A 17,000-nucleotide genomic window follows, 5' to 3' on the forward strand; every position below is an offset into this window, starting at 1 on the left:
CATGCAGCATGGGGAGTGGTATGCAGGCATTTTTCCATGATTTCACTATTAGATTATTTTTTCCCATGGTATTCAGTCTTTTTTTAGACCAAATTCTTCAGAATATGATGTATTGGAAAGCAGATGAAAATAATTCAAAACGCATTTATTTCTAGGCTCAGGGAAATTTTACTCTTCCTTAAAGGAAAATGCTATCAAGTTTCTTACATGAAAGGCAATTCCAATTCAGCCATAGTAGTATACTGGCTAAAAATTAAGTTGGATCAGCAGATGGTGAACACAGAAACCAATGGAGCTCTATATTGGGAAAAAATGAAGTCACTCAGTCGTGTCCAACTCTTTGCGACCCATGGACTGTAGTTGGCCAGGCCCCTCCATCTATGGGATTTTTCCAGGCAAGAATACTGGAGTGGGTTGCCATGTCCTTCTCCAGGGAATCTTTCTGACCCAGGGATCAAAGCGGGGTCTCCTGCATTACAGGCAGACTACTGTCAGAGCCACCAGGGAATACATTTTTTTTTTTTTTTTTAAATTGGGAATACAAGTTCAAAGGTAGTTGTGGTTGATTTTGCCAGATAGTTATCCTTCTTTCATGCAAAGACTTTCTACCAGCTCACCTATTTTGAATAACACTTATTTCTCTAAATTTTTTCTAACACCTCTCATACTAGTTAGCAAACTGTGTGATGGAAAAATTGATGATGGTATTTGAAGTGTTTTAAGAGGCCAGGTCTGGAGCGTGCTTTGCTGCTTTGAGTTGCTTCAAATCACCCTCTGCTGCATTGTAGATTAGAGTCCACTTATGCACACATATAAAACTGTTTATACTGAAGTGTGTTTAAAATAAATTAATCCATAGACAATATAACACTAGGTTTGATGGATGGATTATGCAACATGTAGTTTCAGTCCAAGGTCAAGACATCCTAGGTGAAATTCTGAGGAATTAGAAAATTCGATCTGCATATTTTTTTTCTGGGTTAATTAAATAACAACAGCTCAGCTAGAAACTAGATTTCTATATTTGCTTTTAATTTTCATACCACCTTCCTCTTCAGGTACCAATATGGCTAGACTTGACATCTTTTTATTCAACAACCCATTGGGTTAAGAAAGGCAGATACTCTATCAGGAAAATCTGCACAGAAAGTTCCACTGTCCTACAAAGGTTTTGTTTGAAGTGGTAGTACTTGTTTTCTTTTTCTTTAGAAACAGCTTCATGCATGTTTAGAGAGGTTAAGACATTCTGAGTTTATTAAGTATCTTCACAGTAATTACTGAGTTTTTTGTTTTTTTTTCTCTTTATTCCTGGAAACCATGGGGCTGGGTGATTTCTTCCAGATTCTCCTCCTATCTCACACCCACAAATTTATTGTCACGGCACTAAGAACTGTTAACACTGATCCTTTGTCTTTTACCAGACTCTCTTCATGTATTAAGTCTATAATAATCCATCTCCGATTAAGACCTTGGGTAGTACTCTCCCTAGTTACTACAGCATAGTGGGGTTTTGTTTGTTCTCTCAAACATATTATTTTGATAACTCCAGTTGCTCTCAAGACTACAAAATGGGAGTTGTCCATTGGCCTTCACTAATCATATTTCTCAAAACTCTTCTTAATAATCATTTGCTTGTTGTTTCTGACTTTATTTCCACTCAGTATGTAATCTTTTATTATTTCACTGGTTCTAAAGGTCAGTTTGTTTCAATAAACATTCTTACTTTAATAGATAGGAGAAAATGTGCAAAGACATTGGGTGGGCTTTCTACCATGAAAAAGTTCGAAGTGTTAGCTGCTCAGTCATGTCTGACTCTTTGTGACGCCATGGACTATAGCCTACCAGGCTCCTCTGTCCATGGAATTCTCCAGGCAAGAATACTGAAGTGGGGAGCCATTCCCTTCTCCAGGGGATATTCCTGATCCAGAGATTGAACTGAGTTGCCTGCATTGCAGGTAGATTCTTTACTGTCAGAGTCACCAGGGAAGCCCAGGTTTTCTACTATAAATTTCAACAAATATATATATTCTTGTTTCTGGAGTAGTACAGCTTTTTTTTAAAACCATTGCCATTATACCTTAACCATTAATATATGCTAAAACATGAGTCAAACTTAAACAGGTATTAATACAAAAGATAAAACATACTATAAATGACACTATGTCATAAACCCAAATTAAGCACTTTAGCCAAGATATTTAACACCCTTTCTTTCCCCCCTCCTAGTAGACCACTGAAAAATAAAAATATTCAAATATTCCATAAAAAAATTAATTTACAAAACATTTAAAAGGAAGCAAAATAATATGGAGAAACCACCTAGCATTTCAGATATGTTAACAGAGTAAAATGTGCTAAACCTCAGACTACCAATTTATATCTAGACAAGAAGTCCAACTATGCACTACCTAAGAGATGGACATCTCAAATAAAAAAGACTCAAAGAAGGAAGACTTAAAAATCAAACTTCCCTCAGGCAAGCTCAAACAAAATTCAAATAAGGGCATTAAAATATTAATATAATCCAACCTATAATTCAGGATAAAGCCATTTGTCAACATAAAAGAGGCAATAGTTAACACTGAGTTTGTAATAGCAAAATGCTAAGGCATACGCAAAAGCATATTCAGGGACTTCTTCTTTTTCTCTTCTAGCTGCTGTTTGACATATATGTGTGTGTGTACATACCAATATATGTGTACAATTATCTTCCATTCTTCTTTAATCTCTATAATGTCTTATTTCTTAAACAAATAAAGTCTGATATGCTAACAGATGCTGATTTTATCTGCTGCCCAGTTAGCATATTAGCAATTCAGTGGAGGTTTTTAGTAGCTCAAACCAGTGGAGAATAAAAAGAATGAACATTTTGAGCATCAGTTTGAAACTTCATGAATTCAGAGAATGTCGCTGAAACAGAACGTTTGCACATATTAAATGACATAGACCAATTAATTTCTTTTGGTAAAGAGAAAAATGATACACTGATGCTAGTCCAGTAGAATGGTTGGCATTTCTACATTGCAGCCTTTGGCAAGATTAAACTGCACTCCGGTGTATTTTTAGAAGAGTGAGGCTGACAGAGTTTACAATGGGAGGTGATAGAACTGGATCAGATCAACCTGCTATGTTCCAAGGTACACTGTTCAACAATCCCAGGGGGCCACTTAAAGTCTATAATCTTTCTTATTGTAGTGAGGATTTGAGAAATAATTGCTGGCATGTGGATATTGCTTTATTGTTTTTTGCTGAGCTAAGTGGATTAAATCAAGGTTACCTCAAGTTTTTTTCTATTTTAAGCAACAAAAATATTCAGTATCTCTAGAATAGCAATAGAACCCTAAAGGCAAAAATACTGATAGTCCCATATTTTATTTTTCAGCTGAACTTATGTTTATGTGTAATGCTCATTTCAAAGGTTTATGCAAGGGAATATGACCAAGTATATTATGCTCCTTAAAGGGCAATTTAAAGCTTAAATCAGATATTATAATTAACATGTCACATTCAATATGTCAAATATAATGTTTAGAAAATATAGGTTGCACTTGTTTGATATGTCAGTATATTTATGTCAAAATCAATATAATATATTTAGATCAAACCTGATTGCTAATCACCAAATTATAAATATGTATTTTCAAAATACATTTGAAGAAAATGTTTTGGGTTATTTCTGCTTCTCCCAGTTTTTAAAACTGTCATATTGTCTATCACATTCAGGTAGTAAATCATCTTTCTGATTAACAGAAACATCATTTTGAGAGCTTGATGAAAACGTTATGCTAGGATTATTAAAATATTTTAAAACAAAAATAACTTTAAAAAGTTATATTTGAAAAGGAAGTAAATATTTTTCTTTTATAAAGTTACAGCATGTATATTATCATATGTGAAACAGATCGCCAGTCCAGGTTCGATGCATGATACAGGGTGCTCAGGGCTAGTGCACTGGGATGACCCAGAGGGATGGGATGGGGAGGGAGGTGGGAGGGGGTTCAGGATGGGGGGCACACGTACACCCATGGCTGATTCATGTCAATGTATGGCAAAATCAATACAATATTGTAAAGTAATTCAGTTCAGTTCAGTTCAGTTCAGTCGCTCAGTCGTGTCCGACTCTTTGCGACCCCATGAATCACAGCACGCCAGGCCTCCCTGTCCATCACCAACTCCCGGAGTTCACTCAAACTCATGTCCATCGAGTCAGTGATGCCATCCATCCATCTCATTCTCTGTTGTCCCCTTCTCCTCCTGCCCCCAATCCCTCCCAGCATCAGAGTCTTTTCCAGTGAGTCAACTCAATTAGCCTCCAATTAGAATGAATAAAATAAAGTTACAGCATTAAAATTTGGTGAATGAGAAAATTGTGTAAATTAGTTTCTTTTTCTTTTTCTAAATATCATCTTCAAATTTCTGAAACACTTAAGGAATATGGTCTTAGTAATCAGCTTATGCCTTTTAAAATCAACAGATAAGGTTTAAATATTAATATATAATTTTAAAACTTTGCAAGTCTGTTTAGTCATCTATGGTTAACAAAATAAAGAAAAAATAACAGAAATTCAAATATTCAAGTTTTATAGTATTTCAGTTTTCAGAACTGGTTCACAGTCACTATCTCATTCTTCCTAATGTAAAGAAATACTATTACTATCAGAATTGACGTGTAGTCTTATTCTGTGGTGGGTTGATTTAGTCATACAGCTTGTCAGTAGAGAGGCCATGAGCATGAGAACTCAGATTAGAATATTCAATAAGTAAGTCTATTTTTAGACAAACAATATCTCTGCTGAACTATCTTCTGAGATTTCAAAACACTTTCTCAAACATATTCAATTCTACAATTATAACTCCTGTACAGGCTGGCCAATTTATCTTTAAATCTCACCTCTGTTTCTTTTATCCTGTCAACTCATTTCTCTTTTATGGTTTCTAGAGCAACCTTGTATTATAATTGTTAGCTAACATATCTGCTGATTCTTTTAAAGAAGAATATCTCTGTTAAATCCATCTGGTATAACATGTCATTTCAGGCAATGTTTCCTTACTGATTTTCTGTCAGGATGATCTATCCATTGATGAAAGTGGATATTAAAGTCCCCTACTATTATTGTATTGCTGTCTACTTCTTCTAGGGGAATATAAGGACATTTCTTATTTAACTTTATGTATTAAATGTCGAGCATAATGACTAGCAGATATGAGGTATTTAATAAATAAGTAAAATAAAAGAAAGATACAGTGAAAACAAAACATGGTAAGCATATTTCTGAGTAGAGATTTTAACATCCATAAACTCTGCCTGTATTTACAGGTTTTGTCCATTACTGAATTTCCAGGGTATTATGAATATGTGCATTGAAATTTTATTAAAGATGATATGTTACAAACAGTAAATTCATTACATAGAATTTTTAAAAGCAATATTTTCATTAGTACAGGGTAGATGTTTATATTCTATCAGAAGGGAAAACAGATATATTTTAGAGCAATTTTTTCTAAGAATAATTTTGAGTCTCTCTTTAAACATACGTTGTGATACTTTTTTTCTCAGACAATACCTGTTACTTCAAAGAGTTGACATTTCAGCTTTTATTTCTGAAAACATGATTGATGGATGACACTCCAATGATTTCAAAAGGACCTCACATCCTTCATTGTTACATAACAAAGCACCAAAACATTTAATGTCTTAAAAGAAATGTGCTCTTTCTCACACTTCTATGAAATGCCTGATCAGCGCTTCAGGAATCACTTTGCATCACTAGGTCTCATTCAGGCAGTTACAGGCAGCTGACAGATATGCTGGAGGTTGAATTCAACTGAAACAGCTGGATTGCTGGGAACTTTAATCTTGGGATTCTCCACGTCCTGGAGATCTTATGGTAACACTGTATGAAGGCAAACCCAGTGCCTTACATTAGCCAGTATCTTGAATTTGACGTGGAAGTGGCCTCCATGGAATAATGGATAAAGAGAGGCATATTTTATTCTGGATCATTAGTGTAAAGCTCTAAGGGTTACCGAGTATTAATGTTTAAAATCTCAGACACATATGCATTATTAAATAAATTGCAATAATTCCACATCAGTAGTACATTCATAACAAGTCTAATGTCACACTCTTAGCAGGATGGAAAGGAGTTGAAATTTTGAAATCATTAAAGCAAGCAAATTACTTTTCTCATGTTGGGTCATATAACTAAGCTTTTTGACTTTCCAGTAATCATTTTCTGAAAACTATGCCAAAATAAATCATTCTAAAAAATTTAGCTTGAAAGTGCTATTCCTTTTATTAATTCTACATTCTTATCACCACATCTTGAGGCAGCCCTGAACGCATGCCAGTCAGATATCTCTTCAAGAGCATCATAGATGTACAGATGCAAGAGTAAAGATAGCTCACAACCTCCAGCTACATCACTTGCTGGATCTAACTGAGTCTTAAGCAGAGGTCATGATCTTCCTGAATATCTTTCTTCCAGGAATGCACCACGGTAGAGGGACTATTTTTGCACAGTGTGAGATTCATCTAATACTGATGGGTAGGATAGCTATCTAAATTGGTGACAGGACATCTCATAGAAGCCTAGAGAAAGTAATATCCTGTGCTGAGCTGAGTTGAAATACCAGAATTATTGTGACAAACAACAGAAGAAATAAAAAGTCTCAGGAAAGTGGTCATGCTAGAACCAGTATATTATATGAGACCAAAAGATCACTGGAGGATCATGTTTCAAGAGAAGGCTCAGAAAACACATTATGAAGGATATTGGGAATGTTCTCATGAGAACGACCCCAGCATTACTCAGAAGTCCTATCCAGGGATCTCTGTAGGAGAATTTGTTATGGAGCTCAATATATCGATAGCTATGGGGACAGTGCATCAAAGCAATGGAAGCCCAGTGGCAAATCTTAATAGCCCAAAGCAGGGGCAGAGGTGATATCAAATACTATAATAAATGGGAAAATCAGAGTGGCAGTCAAGCCACTCAGGACTGACACATACAAAACTGAAAAGATGGCTAACAGCACATAGTGTGTTTGAGAACAAAATGTGTGAAGCCAACAATGTTTCACTAAATATACATAAACAAAAGAAAGAAAGACTGAATGAGCAGGAGACTAAGGGAAGTCCCTCCAATAGAATCATCATTCTTACTCAGTTGAACCCAGGATGCATTGATTGAAGTAACTAGATCCCCAAGTGGGAAGATTCATAATAATTAAACAGGGAAGAGATTCCTTCAGCCCTTCCCGAAAGGAACATGCAGGTGCTTACTTGGATGATACACTAGGAAATGGGGATCCCCCAGCATTTCAGGAACAACTGAACACAAGATCTGAGTGAGCTTTGATATTTGAAGAACAGAAAATCATTGTGGCTTCACTATTAAAATAGTTGCAGACAGGAGACAAGTAATTACTGAAGATATGGTCAAAATCTAGTTGTGGAACCAATAGTTAAATCCCTCTAGTCCTGAATGTATAATTGAAGTTGAAGTCATTGGTAGCGGAAACATATTTGATACTAGGTCATTAATCTGAGGGATAAGATCTATTATGATTGTGGCAGTTAAGCATCTGAAACTGCCCATACCTTCTCCTTGATAGTGAATCAAAACCTGGAGTGTATCTCCAGGGTGGCAGAAAATTGTGTCACCTTTAAAAATTTAAATAATGCATAGAGGTAATTCTTATGATTGTTTAATTTGCCAGTGTGGTCCTTGCAGAAATTTGAGGGATCCTGGAGAATGAATGCATAATACCAGAGTTTCAATCAAGTGATATTCTCAGACTTAGATGCCATGATGAACAAGCTTAAGTTGATAAATACATCTGCAGTTATACTGAAAGTGACCATCAATTTAGTAAATATGTGTTTAATTTAGAATGGTCAAAAAGTGTTTTTATTAACATGAAATAGACTAAAATATACATATTTGTTTCTTCCCCAGGCTCTAAGAATCTATTAATTGTCATTCCTTCTGTTGTAATACAGCTTTAAAAATATCTGAATCATTTGGATTACCCAGAATATCACACTGATCAACTTCATCCATATATTTTAACCATATCGCCTTGAGTAAGGTATGATGAGGCCAGATAAGAAAGGTAAGAGAAAGAGACTATAAAGAGTTTTACAGTTTGATTTATACTTAGAGTCCTCTGGAGAGAGTCTAGAATGCCATGTAGAACACTCAGAGGAAATGTTAAGAGTCTATCACAAGGGGTGGGGAGGATGCTGGGGTTGTGGGAATTGCCTTTATGATGCTATCTGTGGAAAGAAAAGGTTAAAGAAAGGAAAGCAAGCTTAGGATTAGATAATACTAAAAATTGCAGTGGACTTTAGGGCATAGGAGCTACCCCTGGTTGCCAGGTACCTGACCTTGGGGTTATTATGGAGATGCATAATTGTTCCCAGTATAAACATCAGAGAGAAAATTAACTGAAGTATGGGCTTAATTAATTAACTGGCTTCCCTGGTGGCTCAGATGGCAGAGAATCTGTCTGTAATGTAGGAGACCCAGGTTCAGTCCCTGGGTTGGGAAGAGCCCCTGGAGAAGGGTGTGGCAACCCATTCCAGTATTCTTGCCTAGAGAATTCCATGGTCAGAAGAGCCTAGTGGACCATAATCCATGGAGTTGCAAAGAGTCAGATAAAACTGACAGACTAATACTTTCACTTTCACATGGGCTTAATGAGCTTCTTAAGAAAAGAAACTAATTGGCCTCTAGCCAGGGTTCAAAACTAAGTCAATATCAATCACACACACACAGACACACACAACACAACATATTACACCAGGACATGAAGATCACTCAGGATAAGTATAGTATACATTTATTCATGGGCAATAGCAAATGAGGTGACCAACTTCATGATGACCTGGAACAAAAAGGACCAGTGGATCAGAGACAAAGAGGTGTCAGATAGAACCATTGTGTGAATATGTAGGAGAGAGCACAAGGAGTAGAAATCACTCATAATGGAAGACAGGTTAAATACCCAAGTAGTCTAAATGACTGCCCACTTATATTCTCCCACTTTTGTCTTCACCCACTCCAGAAATTGCATGATATGGACCTGACTGGAGTGGCCACAGTGATAGCTTGGAGACCACATGAGGGCCCAACAGCATAAACTCCAAATGTCAAGATGAATCTGGCCGCTGTCTCTTCTGAATGTCTAATGTCTGAATGTCTCTTCTGAATTGTCAGCAGTAGAGATGAACTCTAAACCACTATCATGGCATTATTCCTTCAGTTCAGTTCAGTCGCTCAGTCGTATCCAACTCTTTGCAACCCCATGAATCACAGCACGCCAGGCCTCCCTGTCCATCACCAACTCCCGGAGTTCACTCAAACTCATGTCCATCGAGTCGGTGATGCCATCTAGCCATCTCATTCTCTGTCGTCCCTGTCTCCTTCCGCCCCCAATCACTCTCAGCATGAGAGTCTTTTCCAGTGAGTCAACTTGTCTCATGAGGTGGCCAAAGTATTGGAGTTTCAGCTTGAGCATCAGTCCTTCCAATGAACACCCAGGACTGATCTCCTTTAGAATGGACTGGTTGGATCTCCTTGCAGTCCAAGAGACTCTCAAGAGTCTTCTCCAGCACCACAGTTCAAAAGCATCAATTCTTCGGCGATCAGCTTTCTTCACAGTCCAACTCTTATATCCATACATGACCACGGGAAAAACCATAGCCTTGACTAGACGGACCTTGGTTGGCAAAGTAATGTCTCTGCTTTTTAATATGCTATCTAGGTTGGTCATAACTTTCCTTCCAAGGAGTAAGCGTCTTTTAATTTCATGGCAGCAATCACCATCTGCAGTGATTTTGGAGCCCCAAAACATAAAGTCTGACACTGTTTCCACTGTTTCCCTATCTATTTGCCATGAAGTGATGGGACCAGATGCCATGATCTTAGTTTTCTGAATGTTGAGCTTCAAGCCAACATTTTCACTCTCCTCTTTCACTTTCATCAAGAGGCTTTTTAGTTCCTCTTCACTTTCTTCCATAAAGGTGGTGTCATCTGCATGTCTGAGGTTATTGATATTTCTCCCGGCAATCTTGATTCCAGCTTGTGCTTCTTCCAGCCCAGCGTTCCTTATGATGTCCTCCGCGTATAAATTAAATAAGGAGGGTGACAATATACAACCTTGACGTACTCCTTTTCCTATTTGGAACCAGTCTGTTGTTCCATGTCCAGTTCTAACTGTTGCTTCCTGACCTGCATACAGGTTTCTCAAGAGGCATGTCAGGTGGTCTGGTATTCCCATCTCTTTCAAAATTTTCCACAGTTTATTGTGATCCACACAGTCAAAGGTTTTGGCATAGTCAATGAAGCAGAAATAGATGTTATTCTGGAATTCTCTTGCTTTCTCCATGATCCAGCGGATGTTGGCGATTTGATCTCTCTTTCCTCTGCCTTTTCTAAAACCTGCTTGAACATCTGGAAGTTCACGGTTCACATATTGCTGAAGCCTGGCTTGGAGAATTTTGAGCATGACTTTATTAGCGTGTGAGATGAGTGCAATTGTGAGGTAGTTTGAGCATTCTTTGGCATTGCCTTTCTTTGGGGAGTCCAATCAGCCATACTGAAATTCTCTGCTTGAAGAACACCAAATTATTCTCATAAGAATAAACCATTATCTTGAGTATAGGTTTGCTTTTCAGCCCATGGACCCTAATCCAGCACCAGCATCCATAGTAATGAATGCTTAATTAAAAAAAAAAAAAACTGATATCCCACACAAATTGGTGTCCAGCTAAAAAAACCTTCTTTATAGCAGAGTATGTACAGGGTGTGGTCCATGACAATGGATCTATTGATTATATCTTATAATGCTCCATCTGGATGCAGGTGGATTTTAGAGAGTATTGAAATGGCCTAAAGCCACAACTAAGCCACTGGCATGAAGATGAGGTACTAGTATCCAGAATTCTGTGTAAATACTAATCAGAGATCTGTGTGGAGCTGTGTTCCTAACACGAAGAGCACAGGAAACTGGTAACCAATGATTGGTAGCTAGAGTGGTCTTGTTTGCTGTCATTCCATATCTGAAAATATGGGCCCTTCCTGGTTAGAAGATTTAACCTCTGAGGGTTATGCATTCTTGCCAGATGACAGAAAGGGCTATATTGGACTGCAAACTAGTGCTGCCATTTGGGCACATTGTACTCTTTATGTTCAAAGAATCACGCAAGAGGAAGAGGCTGTTTTGGCACGGGTGTTTTACCCTGATCAACTAAGAGAGGTATGGCTGCTGTTATTCACTGTGAGCAGGGAAGAAAATGTCTGGGATACAGGTCATCCGCCAGGGAGTGTCTTGTTCTCCATTTACCAATTAGGACTGTGAATGGATGAATGCAGAATAAATGGTCCAAGACAGGTATGTTTATCAGAGACTCTATTTGTTCAGGAAGGTGAGTTTGAATATTACCATAAAGTAAGACAGTGGACCCAACAGAGGTGCTACCTGCAGTCCACAGACTTAGAATAGATAGTAGACGATGATCACCAGTCGGAAACCAAGAACAATCAGAGATAACTTTATCCTGTTAATCTCCCTCTTCTACATTTTCTTGAGAAGGAAAAGCCCACCAGAACGTGCCAGGAATTGTTTCTTCAACATGTTTGTAGAAGTTGGTCCACATGGTGTAAGAGAGAGACTGTGGCAGTCATGGGGATGTACCACTTGCATCCTCATCAAAGTAATGCAATTAACTGACAGCCTCCAGCCTCAGTCCTTCAGGATCTTCCTTAGCTTTGGAAAAGACATGCCCTTTTCAGAAAGCTTGAGCCAATAAGTGACAACGGCTAGTATACTATGGACTGGCTATTTCTGACTGACAGAAGGCTCATTTGACAAACAGTCTTTCCTCTAGACCTCCTCATTGGGTTGACCCTGTCAGATCTAGATTGCAGTCAGATATTCTATCTGCCTGATCTGTCATACTTCACTCTTTGCTCAAGTGTCAGGTATGCATCTTGGTTGGAAGGATTTCCCTGCCCAGTTCTCTTTCCTTCTTTTAACTCTCACTGAAGTTAACCCCTGGTAAACTGCGTGGACTCAATTCTATTTCTATGTTTCTTTGAAGAGCATCCAGCTGACACATGCATTCACCAAAATAATAACCTACAGGAAATAAAGGTTTTAAGATTTGACTTAATAAAGTCTTAAAATATCGATATTGTGTGTTCTGGACTGAATGTTTGTGCCCCTCAAATATTCATGAGTTGAAGCCCTCACCTCCAGTGTGATAGTATTTAGAGAAGGGGCCTTTGTTTGAAAGGTGCTTAGGTTTAAATGAGATCATGCAGTTAGCACCCTGGTCTGATGGGATTAGTGTCTTTATAAGAAAAGACACCAGAAAGCTAGTTCTTGCCTTCCATATGAACAAGAAGATGTCATGTGATCACAGAGTAAGCTGGTAACTGCCTATAAGCTAAGAAAAGAGGCTTACGAATAAAAGCTACTTTGTCAGTGACTTGACCTTGGAATTCCCTGTTTTCAGAAGTGTGAAAAATGAATTTCTGCTGTTTAAAACACCCATTCTATGGTACTTTGTTATGATATCTTGTGCAGACATATATTCTGTGTTATGGTTTAGAACTTATTATACCTACAAATAAATTATAAATTTCCCTGGTAAGTAAAGCTACTTTCTCATGAATCATAGGAATTACAACCTTCTAACCTTGATAGTATATTAAAAAGCAGAGACATTACTTTGCCAACCAAGGTCCATCTAGTCAAGGCTACGGTTTTTCCTGTGGTCATGTATGGATGTGAGAGTTGGACTGTGAAGAAAGCTGATCGCCGAAGAATCGATGCTTTTGAACTGTGGTGTTGGAGAAGACTCTTGAGAGTCCCTTATACTGCAAGGAGATCCAACCAGTCGATTCTAGAGGAGATCAATCCTGGATGTTCATTGGAGGGACTGATGCTAAAGCTGAAGCTGCAATACTTTGGCCACCTCATGCGACGAGTTGACTCACTGGAAAAGACTCTGATGCTGGGAAAGGTTGGGGGCGGGAGGAGAAGGGGACGACAGAGAATGAGATGGCTGGATGGCATCACCGACTCTGTGGACATGAGTTTGAGTGAACTCCGGGAGTTGGTGATGGACAGGGAGGCCTGGCGTGCTGTGCTTCATGGGGTCGCGGAGAGTCGGACACGACTGAGCGACTGAACTGAACTGAACTGAATTTATACCAACCCTCCCATTTTTTTTTTCCGTCACACAAAACAAGACCGCTTTACAGACATATACACAGAAAAGACTGCATTATGTGATCTCAAGAATCTCAAGAGCATTTATTAAGTACTGATAATAGAAATCAGATGAAAGACTTAAAAGAGTTCTTGTACAAATGTGCATCAGGGCATATTTCTGAAATGAGTAATCTAAAAGCATGTTAGAGGCAGATGTATGAGAAATTCATTGAGAGAATTATTCCAGTATTAATCTTTACTTCTGCTAAAATTTCGTCTCAAATAACACTAATTATGAGAAAGTATCTTGCAAACAATATATCAAAACTTTAATATTTTCCCTTTATATTGAACTGATTTATCTTTGCTCAGAGCACATAAACTTTCTCAGATAAATAATATTTAAAAAGGAACTTCTAGTAAGGAGATAAATGAAAGCCCCTAAACACTCTATTCTTAGTAGAAGAAAATATTTCACTCTTTCTTTTCTTTCTATTTATTTTTGTAAATGGGATAACTTTCACAAACTTGTGATGGAAGAGTGTTTTGCACAATAAAACAAAAGCCATCCAAATGAGGTTAAAAAAGAAAAAAGTCTGTGAGGTAGATCAAAGCACCACATTCTTCCTCTATGTCCAAATTGCCCTCCTGCTATGACTTGAAGGTTTGCAATCTATAATGGACAAAAACACAGAAATGTATTCATATGCAAAAAAAGGACTATGAAAAATGTTGGAAGAATGAGGCTTGTTAACCACCTTAAATATAGTGGCATTTACTTTGAAAGCAATCTACAAAATATCTCTATTTCCATTCATGTGTGAAAAGCAAGATTTTTAAAGGAGTCATTAAATACATAGAGAAGAAAAGCTTGCAAGATTTGCCTTTCTCATAGGTAGAAATAAAGTTTTATGATTAACATGAACACGGAATTTTCTGGAGAAAATGAATCAGAACTGAATCAGAAATTGTAATATTATAGAATAATACCAGAGTCTTAATCAAGAAGAGTAAGAACTGGTTACAGTTCTAGGGCTGGTTGTGCTCAGATGTGAAGTGTGACATTTTATAGGAAAGAGGGCTTATAGATTGCTCAGCTGAAAGCCATTTAACTGTCTGGCAGATGATGTGTAGAAGCAAACCAAGGGAGGACAACATTTTTGAATACAGCCAGATCTCATAACATGTACAGGTGGCACAGTCATTCCATTCCTATTGTAAGCCCACCATCAAATATTAAAAATGAAACAATCTAATTTAGAAAATTTTATTCAGACTGAATGAGAGTTTGGCAAGTTTCATGAAATAAAATGGTTGAAGTTTCTGCTAGAACATTCTATAATGACTGGCAAAGAAGAAAGGGATAAAAAGACTAAAAAACAAGCAAAAAAAAAATCAATTTTCTTAGTATACATTATATAATAGGAACCCTCTAACATTATAACTATATATTTTGTTATAAGGGTGCATGATACCTATATATATTAGTAGAAAATGAAGCATAGAAGATAAAATAGAAAGTAGACTTTTCTCTATAAGATAGCTTATAGTGCTGAAATATGGTTTTAAATACTTAATCAGATACAATACAGTAGTGGTTTATAATATAAAAAGAAAGAGGACAGAGAAACATTAGATAATGAATTTTCCATGAAATGCTCATTCTTTAAGATTGATTCTTTCATTTCAGTATTTGCTATAGAAAAACAAATTCTAAATATTGGTGAGAAAACAAGAAACTCATCAGGTATTGTAGAGGTTTTGTAGACTCTGATTTTGTAGAATTTACAGAGTAGGGAGAAAGTTTGCTAAAATAAAAGTAACAATAAATTGATAACTGCTACAATGAAGAATAGAGCCAGGATAAGTCAGAGCAAAATCCTTGAAGTAGGACAGAATAAAGTTACAGGAGGAAATAAACAAATAAACAAACACAGAATTTCGCAGTGTGAAAAATATTTGTAAATGTCTAGATTGAGTAACATTAGATTGTTTTCTTCACGGAAAGATCTCTTAAAACTACTGCTATTCTAATCTGTGTCATGATTCCCTATAAGATGAGAGGCATAGGGTATAGCACTCATGACCCTTCATATCTCAGTCAGCAGAGTCTGCCTGTGAGGCAGGAGACCTGGCTTCGATTCCTGGGTCAGGAAGGCCCCCTGGGGAAGGAAATGGCAACCCACTCCAGTATTTGTGCCTGGGGAATTCCATGGACAGAGGAGCTTGGCAGGCTACAGTCCATGGAGTCACAAAGAGTCCGACATGACTTAGTGACTAAACCACTACCAGGGACTGAACAGATAAATTCCCCGAGCATCTTACAGTTCTTTAAAAAAAGATGTCTTTTCCTATTAGGAGGAAAATCTTCCCAGTGGTGCTCAGCTGGTAATTACTGTCTCCTCAAAAGCAATGAGGTGAATGAGCTTCTCATAGAGAGGGCAGAAGAAGCAGATCATAAAATGTAAGTAAAGTTCAATGACAGTGAGTTGAGGATGCAGGAAGGAAGCGATTAAAAAGTGGGGGGTGGGGTGGGAAGATTTATTAACCATGGTCTGATAAGCACTGGATTAATGCATGTTATTAGAAAAGGAAAAGGAAACCCACTCCAGTATTCTTGCCTGGGAAATCCCTCCCATGGACAGCAGAGCTTGGTAGGCTATAGTCCATGGGGTTGGCAAAGAGTCAGACATAACATCTTGACTAAACACCAACAATAATGTATATTTTATGTGAAATAGAATAAATGTAATAACAATAGAAAATAAAGGAACAAATCTGACTTGTTAGATGATTGATACTGAAGTCTAGATTGATAACAATCAGACATTTTCTTCCACATTTGGGTTCAAACCAACTGAGATTAAATCACAGAAATCAGAATGTTAGAAAAAAATACCAACTGTACTACTAGGGAAGGTTGGGTTGGAATCTGTTGCTGAAATAGAACAGTCACAATGGAGTACCTGTTACTTCATCCAGAATTAGCTTCCTTACCCAGTCACAGTAAAAACCTGGATGTTCATAGACCTTTTTTGAGGAATACTGCTTGTGTAAATATACTGCTTGTGTAACAGTGTCACATGGCTGTGAACAGAAAAAGCAAAACAAAACCCTTTCTCTGCAGGCAGAAAGATTTAAATGAGTGCCAGAATCACTAGACTGAGTTGTTTTCTTTCTTTCCCTGAACTCACTGATGAGATCAAGTGACTTCTCCTCCTTTGTTGATTGTGACTAAGCAAAGCAGAGACATGTCAAGAAAAGTCAGAATGTCTTTCCCTTCTGGTCACTTTGCACTTAACCACTATCTCCTAGGAAGAGAAATGCCCCATTTCCATGGCAACCTGGATGGAGGTAGGGGAAGAGGGTATGACTTTGTTCTAGAAATTTTCTATTGAGCAGAAGAAAAAGAGGATTTTAATAAGACTGGAAGACCTGCCTCCTACCATATACAAAGATACATCTCAAAATTATGAATAATGTCAGAGAGTTTTTTTTCCAAAGTATAAACTTTCAAAAATGTTAAAACTCAACTCTTGGGTTAGTGTAGACTGAATATGTGCCCAGCACATATCTTACTCATAAATGAGGGAGTTAGGAGGGTGGTAAAGCTACATTCTAAAGCATTTGAGGATAAGAGATCTATATATTCATTCATATTGTGGGCTGCATTATATTACCTCAAAGTTTATATGTTGAAATGCTGAATCCTTGAATTTCAGAATGTAATCTTAGTTAGAAATTCGGTCCTTGAAGATACAATCAGTTAAGGT

This window comes from Moschus berezovskii, chromosome 18 (assembly GCF_049115385.1).
Source record: "Moschus berezovskii isolate FMDL1 chromosome 18, NW_MosBer_1.0, whole genome shotgun sequence".
Taxonomy (NCBI): Eukaryota; Metazoa; Chordata; class Mammalia; order Artiodactyla; family Moschidae; genus Moschus; species Moschus berezovskii.